Genomic DNA, 8,369 nt, shown 5'->3' with positions numbered 1-8,369 from the left:
TAAACTGTCACTAGTCCATGAGGAGATTAGGAGCTTGGGCCAGAATGTGAATCAGCCATGTTATATTCAATTTGTTTTTGTGATTCTCTCTTGAGAGAGTCTTGGAAGACTCCCATCTTGTTCTGTTCATAGTTTTGCTGGCCTGTTTCTTCTTCAGACACACCAGCCATGCCCCTGTCTCTGAACAGGCTATATAACCCAGAATACTTTCCTCCCGGATGTCCAAGGCTCATTTCTTTACCACCTTCAAGTCTTCACTCAAATATCACTTCTTCAGTGAAGTCTTCCCTGATGACCCTGACAGTCCTTACATCCCAACTCTCTGCTTTATTTTCCTCTCTCACCCTATCACCTTTCAAAATGCTTATATAATTTACTCATTCATTTAAAAATCATCATTCTCGAAACACTGGAATTTAGACTCCGTGAAATGAGGGACTTTTTAATACATTTTGTTTTTTGTTTTATCCTTGGCATCCAGAAAAATGCTGTTTAGTCATAAACACTTGAAAACACTCTAAACAAGAGAATAAATGAGTGCATTTGAAATTAAATGGCTTGATGGAAGCTATGTATTTTTAAAATATTTATTCATATATTTGCCTGCATTGGGTCTTAGTATGGCACACTGGATCTTTAATCTTCTCTGTGGCATGTGGGTTCCTTAGTTGCTGTGGCATACAGGATCTTTAGTTGCAGCATGTGGGATTTAGTTCCCTGACCAGGGATCAAACCCAGGCCCCGAGCACCAGGAGCATAGAGTCTTAGCCACTAGAACACCAGCGAAGTCACTAGTTATTGTTTTATAAGATCACATTTTGAAGGCTTTTAAAAAATTATACAGAGGCAGTAAGGTTTGAACTAAAAGTATGGCTTAAGTCAGGCATGGATGGAACTTGGGATGGCTAGGAAAGCAGTGAAAAGACTTAGTAGATCAAAGGCTTTGTCAAACAAGCAGTACTGATGCTGACATTTCTAAGTATCAGTTCTTTTCTGGGTGCTCATCATTATTTGCTATTAAAATACTATTACTACCGCTTTTGCCCATTGTTCGGTAAAAGTGGTATGGTCCTACTGTTTTAATTTGCTTTTCTTTAATTACAAATAAGGATGAATATTAATTCCATATTTTTGCTCCTTTTAAAAATGTTATCTTGTGAAGTATCACTATTTATTTTTCTTTTATTTAATGATTGGTCTTCTAATATTTTAACAATTTATATCAATTTGTATCAAAAATGTTTCTCCCTATATAAAGATATGAAACAACCCTAGGCTTTTGTATTTGCTATACATATTCTTCTGTCAGATACTTATATTTTTTATCTTTAAGATTTACATATTCAAAGTTTTGAAATTTTATTTAGTTGAATATATTGGTCTTTTAAGTTTTCAATATCTTCTGTCACTTTTGGGTTTAAAATTCAACCCTCCTTTCAAACTTCTAATTTAGAGTTTTTGACTTTTAATTTTGAAATGATTTCTGATTAAAAGTTGTAAATATAGTTAGAGTTCCTATGTACTCTTCAGTTTTCATGTCTTCTTGGCCCTCTCTGCTTCAGTCTCTCCTGTTTTTTCACAATACTGACACTTTGGAGGAGAACTGGTTCGTTATCTGGTACAGTGTCCCTCTATTTGTCTGATGATTTCTCGTGAGCAGATTGAGGTTACGTGTGTTTGGTAAGAACACAGCAGAAGTAGTGTCAGTGCCCTTCTCAGTGCATCATAGACTGAGCTTCATGATGTCGTATGTCATTACTGGTGATAAGGACCAAGATCACTTGGTTAAGGTGGCATCTGCTGGGTTTCTCTTCTGTGAAGTTACTATTTTTCCCTTTGTAACTAATAAATATCTTGAGGGAGATATTTTGAGACCTTGTAAATATCCTGTTTCTCCTCAAATTTTGTCCACTAATTTGGCTTCTGTCTGTGTATGCTTCCTGCAGTAATTATTGTTGTGTTCTAATGGTGAATTTCTTACTGCCTGTGTTTATTCTACTTTTATTAATTAGAATTCTTCTGTAAGAAAGAATTTTTTTTTCCCTCTTTTTAAAATTCATTTCACTCTGGGCTCATGGATATTTACTTTACTCAGTGGGTTATCATTCAGCAGTACTATTATTTCTTCTGTTGCTCAAACTTTTTTTTTCTTAGTACTATTGACTAATTCCTATGCACCTCCATCCTTTCTAAGCAAAATTTATTTGAGTTCTTTTCCTTCCTCTAATTTTACTATAAAAGTGTGTCTGTTTCAATTTGGGTAGGTGGAGAGAGATGGACGTAGGGTTGGAAAGGTCTCGTGGAAGCTAAAGTGTCTTGTGGGGTCTTGAGGTCTTCCAAGACTTCTTTAGGGTGAGGAATCCTTGGACCTAGAGAAGCTGAGTACCCTGAATCCTATGGTTGTTGCTGTTTAATTCATTTGCTGTGAGCCTAGTCTCAAGTGCTGCGTTGGTTCCAACTACAGCCTAACGTCTGTCATCTCAATGATTCTGCAATTAATACTTGATAGAGGAGCTAGGTGTCCCAACTTCTCATTTCTAGTCCAGTGCTATTTCTATGTTCTGAGAAAGCTTAGGGTTGACTGTGGCACTTCTGAGGATATAAGATTTTGAGACACAAGGAAAGGTGGAAAGAGTGGTAGCTTGCTAGGGGTGTGCAAACTTTATTAAAGTGATAATTTTCATTGGGGAAGGGAGTGATACTGCCAATTAGGGAGTGTGTGACACCTCAGTTTGTGTTTGTGTTGAGTCATGGTGTTGGGTCTCCTTCTCAGCATCCCAGCTCTCAGCTGCCTTCTTCCTGTTGTCACCTGATACACCAGCTGGACAACTCTAATCCCTGGGTTCTTGTCCGTGACTAACCAGCACATCTCTTGCTGGATTAGTCCTCAGGGATCACAGAACAGCTTGGCCTCTTCCTTCCCCAAGCAATGTACTGCTAATGCCAAGCACGGGGAACTTGGTGTAATGCAATACAGATACTTGGAATCGCTGACTCATTTCACAGTGATGTCGGTGCCCATGAATGTGAGTGGGCAGCATGGAAGTAAAACAGTCTTTAAGGACATTACTAGACTTTTTAGACACTCCAGTCTTTCCTACACTTGTGTTAAATGTTTTGCCAAATAATGAATTCCGGTTAAGTTGAGAAGGATTTTCTGATACTAAGGACGGAGAAAAGTAAATGAGATATGACTCATGAGAACTTCTTGGCGGAAGTGGCTTAGATCGAATGAACATAGCACGTTAATCCTTTCTTGCTATGTATGTAGATTCTTTTCTTTATTTTCTGTTTTGGCAGTCTGTCCATAATTTGAAAGACAAATCTTGAGGGAGGGGACTATGGAAGGGATGGAACAGTAGTTTGGAGTTAGCAGATGCAAACTAGTGTATATAGAATGGATAAACAACAAGGTTCTACTGTATAGTGTGGGGAACCATATTCAATATCCTGTGATAAACCATAATGGAAAAAATATACAAAGTTATATATATATATATGTACATGTACAACTGAATCACCTTGCTGTACAGCTGAAATTAACACAATATTGTAAACCAACTATATTTCAATAAAAAAGAAAGAAATCTAATTGTTCATAGTTTTAGATAGATATACAATACCCATTTGAGCCAGTGACAAACTGTCCCCATGTGATAGCTTGTTTTTCTTAAGATGTAATTATTAATTTATTTATTTTTGGCTGTGCTGGGTCTTCATTACTACGTGCTGGCTTTCTCTAGGTTGCAGCGAGTGGGAGCTTCTCTAGTTGCGGTGTGTGAGCTTTCTTATTGCAGTGGCTTCTCTTGTTTTGGAACACAGGCTCTAGGGTACAAGGGCTTCAGTAGTTGTGGCTCCTGGGCTTTAGAGCATTGGCTCAGTAATTGTGGCACATGGGCTTAGTTGCCCTGCAGCATGTGAAATCTTCCAGACCAGGGATTGAACCCATGTCCCCTGCATTGTCAGGCAGATTCTTAATCACTGGACTACCAGCGAAGTCTCCAAACTAACAGTTTGGACTCTAACTTGTGACTAAATGTGCAAGGCTAAAAGAAGCTCTGATGCCCATGGCAGGTGGAGAGCATGCAGTACTGGAGGGGTGAGCAGCTAAATCCCCTTATTTCTAGTGGTTTATCTTCAATTTCTTTATTTTTTGTGTAAAGCATAGTGGGTTTCTCTGGTGCTGCTAGTGGTAAAGAACCTGCTTGGAGATGTCCCTGGTAGTCCAGTGATTAAGAATCTGCTTGACAATGCAGGAGACATAAGAGACACGGGTTCTATCCCTGAGTCTGGAAGATCCCCTGGAGGAGGACATGACAACCCACTCCAGTATTCTTGCCTGGAGAATCCTCATGGACAGAGGAGCCTGGTGGGCTATAGTCATAGGGTCACAAAGAGTGGGACACAACTGAGGCAACTTAGCATGCACACATAAAGAATATTACATTTTTCTAATTATCTAGAAAAATTCATTCTTTCAAAATAAATTTACTAATCTTGTTACTGGGTGCCAGGCACTGTGCTAATATATAACAAGATGGCCTTGACCTCTTGGAGCTTAAGGTCTGCAGCAGCACAGCCCAATAGAAATATAATGTGTGCGCATGTTGTGACTTAAAATTTTCTAGTAGCTACATTTAAAAAGGTTTAAAAAAAATGGTTAAAATAAATTTTGAAAATATACTTTACTTAATTCAATGTATCTAAAATATCATCATGCCAACACATAACCAACATAAAAATTGTTAGTGTGACAGTTTACAATTTTTTATTGTACTAAGTCTTCAAAACTTGCTATATATTTTATGCTGACAGCACATCTCAATTTAGACTCACCATGTGTTAAATGCTCAACTGCCTCACATGGCTGGTGATTACTGAACTGGGCAATACAAGTTTACAGAAACCTGATACATAGTCACACAAGTAAATATTTGGATGACAGTGGTAATAAACACTTGGGAATGCTAAAGGTGAGACTTGAGGGATGAGCTGCTATGAGCAGGTATGAAGGAAGATAAGAGTGCTCCAGGCAAAGGAAACAGTCTGAGTGACAACTTTGAGTTGGAAAAAGGAGTGAAAAGGAGGCCAGTGAGCTGAAATTTGTGAGTAAGTGGGGAAATGATGACACTAAGAACAGAAAGACAGAAAACAAAGGAAATGTAGTTTTAGAGAAAAGGTAAATGTGACTTTAAGACCCTGACTTTTTTTTAATGGATATCTTTCCATATCACTATTTTATTTTGTTTATTTTTTATTTTTTGCTGCGCTGGATCTTTGTTGCTGTGCACAGGCTTTCTCTAGTTGTGGCAAGCAGGGACTGCTCTTCATTGTGGTACACAGGCTTCTCATTGAGGTGGCTCCTCTTACTGCGGAGCATAGGCTCTAGGGCGCGGGCTTCACTAGTTATGGTGCACAGGCATAGTTATCCTGCAGCATGTGGGATCTTCCTGGACCAGGGATCCACCCTGTGTCCCCTGCATTCATAGATGGATTCTTAACCACTGGATCACCAGGGAAGCCTAAGACACTGACTTTTGGTTGAAAAAGATAGAGATGTGCAATAGGAAGATGGGAGAAAGGAAAGACCAGAGATTTAGACTTTGGAGTTGGTGGAGTTGGCAAGTTACCTTTTTTTGTCAAAGTCCTAGGGTCTGGACTTCTTTTTCTGGCAACACTCCCAGGTGGGCTGGAGACCACAACTGGGAGGGAGTGGATTAAGTTGATGAAATAGATCAGGAGCAGGCAGAGACAGAGTGAGCATAAAGTGCATCTTGGAAAGGGCCAAAGGTCATGAAGGGGAGATTAAATCCAGTGATGAAGTCTTGGGGGCCAACAGGAAAAGGAATAAAAGTTTAAATCAAAGAGATGGAAGCCTGAGAGTGGTGGAATGAAGTGAGGGAGCAGAACCAAGAAGTAGGGGGTCAAGGTCAGCAAATCAAAAGTGATTGGTGGACAGTTGTATTCCTCAGGCCAGCATCTTCATGGGTGGTGGGTAGACCAGGATTAAAACAGAGGCAAAGAGTCCAGTAGATACTCTCAACAACTACCATGTTTCCAGTACTTCTGTACACTGCCAGCTTCAGACACAGTGACCCAGAGTCTGGTCCTGGAACATGAGTTGATCCTTCTCAGGGCTATGGTACATTTCTGTGCCTGCAGAGAAAGCTTACTTGTTTGGGAGCTATGGGAACCTGCCCATACTGTTACCTCCCATGCTCTTACAATCTGGCATGCAAGGTGTCTGCTGCTCTCAGCAAATCTGAAGGAGATGGCGGTGATGAAAACTGGTGTTTATTTTTCAGATGGTGAAGTCTCTCTTCCACCCATCACCAGGAGAAAGCAGGGCATTTCTGCATCACTAAACCTTGGGTCAAAACTCACTACTCCTAATTCCATCATGAGTTGCTTAAAGCTTGCTGTGTCCCTGCTGAGATCATATGAAGAAGCCTGATTCATAGGTTCCTGGAATTTATATTTTCTTCTCACCTGGAAATGCTGAAACAGTAAAGTGTTCTCTTGGCTGAGTAAGAGAATGCAGCAGTTGGTAAGATGGGCAGTGAGCCTGTTTGAAGACCCAGGCCTGAGCTGGGCATAGATTGCAAACACTGTAGTTCAAAACCAAACCAAACCACCCTGCAGACCAGTCTTTTAGCAGGAAAGAAACTGTTTCCTTCAAATAATGTGATGATGCTCTGCCTTGGAGGTGATAACTGGCTTTCAAGGACAAACATTTTGCTCAGTGATGTTTGTGGAAATGTTGCTATCTACTCTCTAGGTCTTAGTTCTGAAGGTATTCTCCCCTCTTAATCTCTGAAAGTTAAAGATGATAGGTGCATGAATAAGAAGGGTAACAATTTATGGGATAGAAATCATTTCTAAGACCAAAAGAGTCATTTTTAATCTAGGCTTGTCAAAATAACTGTCTACATTTATCGATTGTGTTGATTAAATAATGATTAAGAGCCATGTTAAATCATTCCAGAACCATGCAGACTTAAGCAATTTTGAGTAAATTAAAAGAAAATATGTTTAGGTCTTTGATTGTATGCAATGATCTTGGATGACAGTGCATTCAGGTCTTTTGTGAATGACAAGAGGGAAAGAAAGGAGAGGTGGTCGAGAAGATGGGAAGCTACACAGGGTCACTCAGGGCTCGGAGATCATGACCAGGTGTTTGGGTTTTATTCTAAGAATAATAAGAAGCTAGGGGGATATTCACAGGGGGATATTCACAAGATCTGATTGTCTTTTTAGAAGCACATGCTGGCTACCTTGGGGTGCAGCCATATTGGATCTAGAGGGAGGGTGAAGTTCCCATTCTAGTTCTGGTCATGTTGCTGCTGAAAGGCATGGATTCCCAGATAATGTGGCAACAAATAGAAACAACTCAGAGGAGAGAAAAGAACAGGCCAACTGTTGTAGCAAGAGGTTTCCTCCACCCCGATGTCCTACTGGCTTGCAAATGCAGCCAGAATCAAAGGGTATATAGCATCATCAAGGCTTTGGGGGGAGTTTTGTTTGCAGAGAAGTAATGCTTGGGAACAGGTTTGAAAAACTTAAAAATGTGATGATAAGTCAGGCCTGCCATTCTTCACGGTCAGTACATGGCCGGTGTGCTGAACAGAATTGCCAGGGCAGGCCCCACACAGAAAGTTCCCCTGCAGCCTTCTCAGTACTGCTTCTCTAGGGTGACTCCCACCCTGAAGAGGAGTCGAAGGGGATTTGGCTCCAGAAGGACCATCTGGGATTAGAAGCCCACCCATTTCACTCCTGACAGAGACATATTCTCTGTCCCTCTGCGTTACCCTCCCTTTATCCAGTTGCATAGCATCTCTTCTCCCCTTTGCCAGGCGTCTATGAGGCATAGGGGTACCCTGCCCACAGGCAGTTGACCCTGCAGAGAGGAGACAACAGCACATCTTTTTCAGCGATTTTAGTGAAAATTTCCTTTATTACTGAGAGGAAATTTCAGGGTACAGGTTACATACAGTCCTTCTCATTCTCCTTTGAGTAGAGTCACTTAAGAATTAAGAAGCCCCTTATTTTGCCCCTCTGCTTTGGCTAAAGGAAACCAGCGTTTAGTGTAGCATAGCATGCATGGTCAGTCCTGTCTGACTCTTTGTGACCCCACGGACTATATTCTGCCAGGCTCTTCTGTCCACGGGATTTCCCAGGCAAGAATACTGGAGTAGGTTGCCATCTCCTCTTCCAGGGGATCTTCTCCAACCAGGGATTTAACCTGTCTCCCCAGTGTCTCCTGCATTGCAGGCAGATTTTTTTTTTTTTTAAACCACTGAGCCACTGGGGAAGCCGTTAACTCCTCTGTGTAAGTCTGTGTGATTGAATTCTTCTGTTTCATCCTGACT

Source organism: Cervus canadensis, chromosome 13, assembly GCF_019320065.1.
Source record: "Cervus canadensis isolate Bull #8, Minnesota chromosome 13, ASM1932006v1, whole genome shotgun sequence".
NCBI classification, from domain to species: domain Eukaryota; kingdom Metazoa; phylum Chordata; class Mammalia; order Artiodactyla; family Cervidae; genus Cervus; species Cervus canadensis.
Note: the sequence above shows the minus strand (reverse complement) of the source record.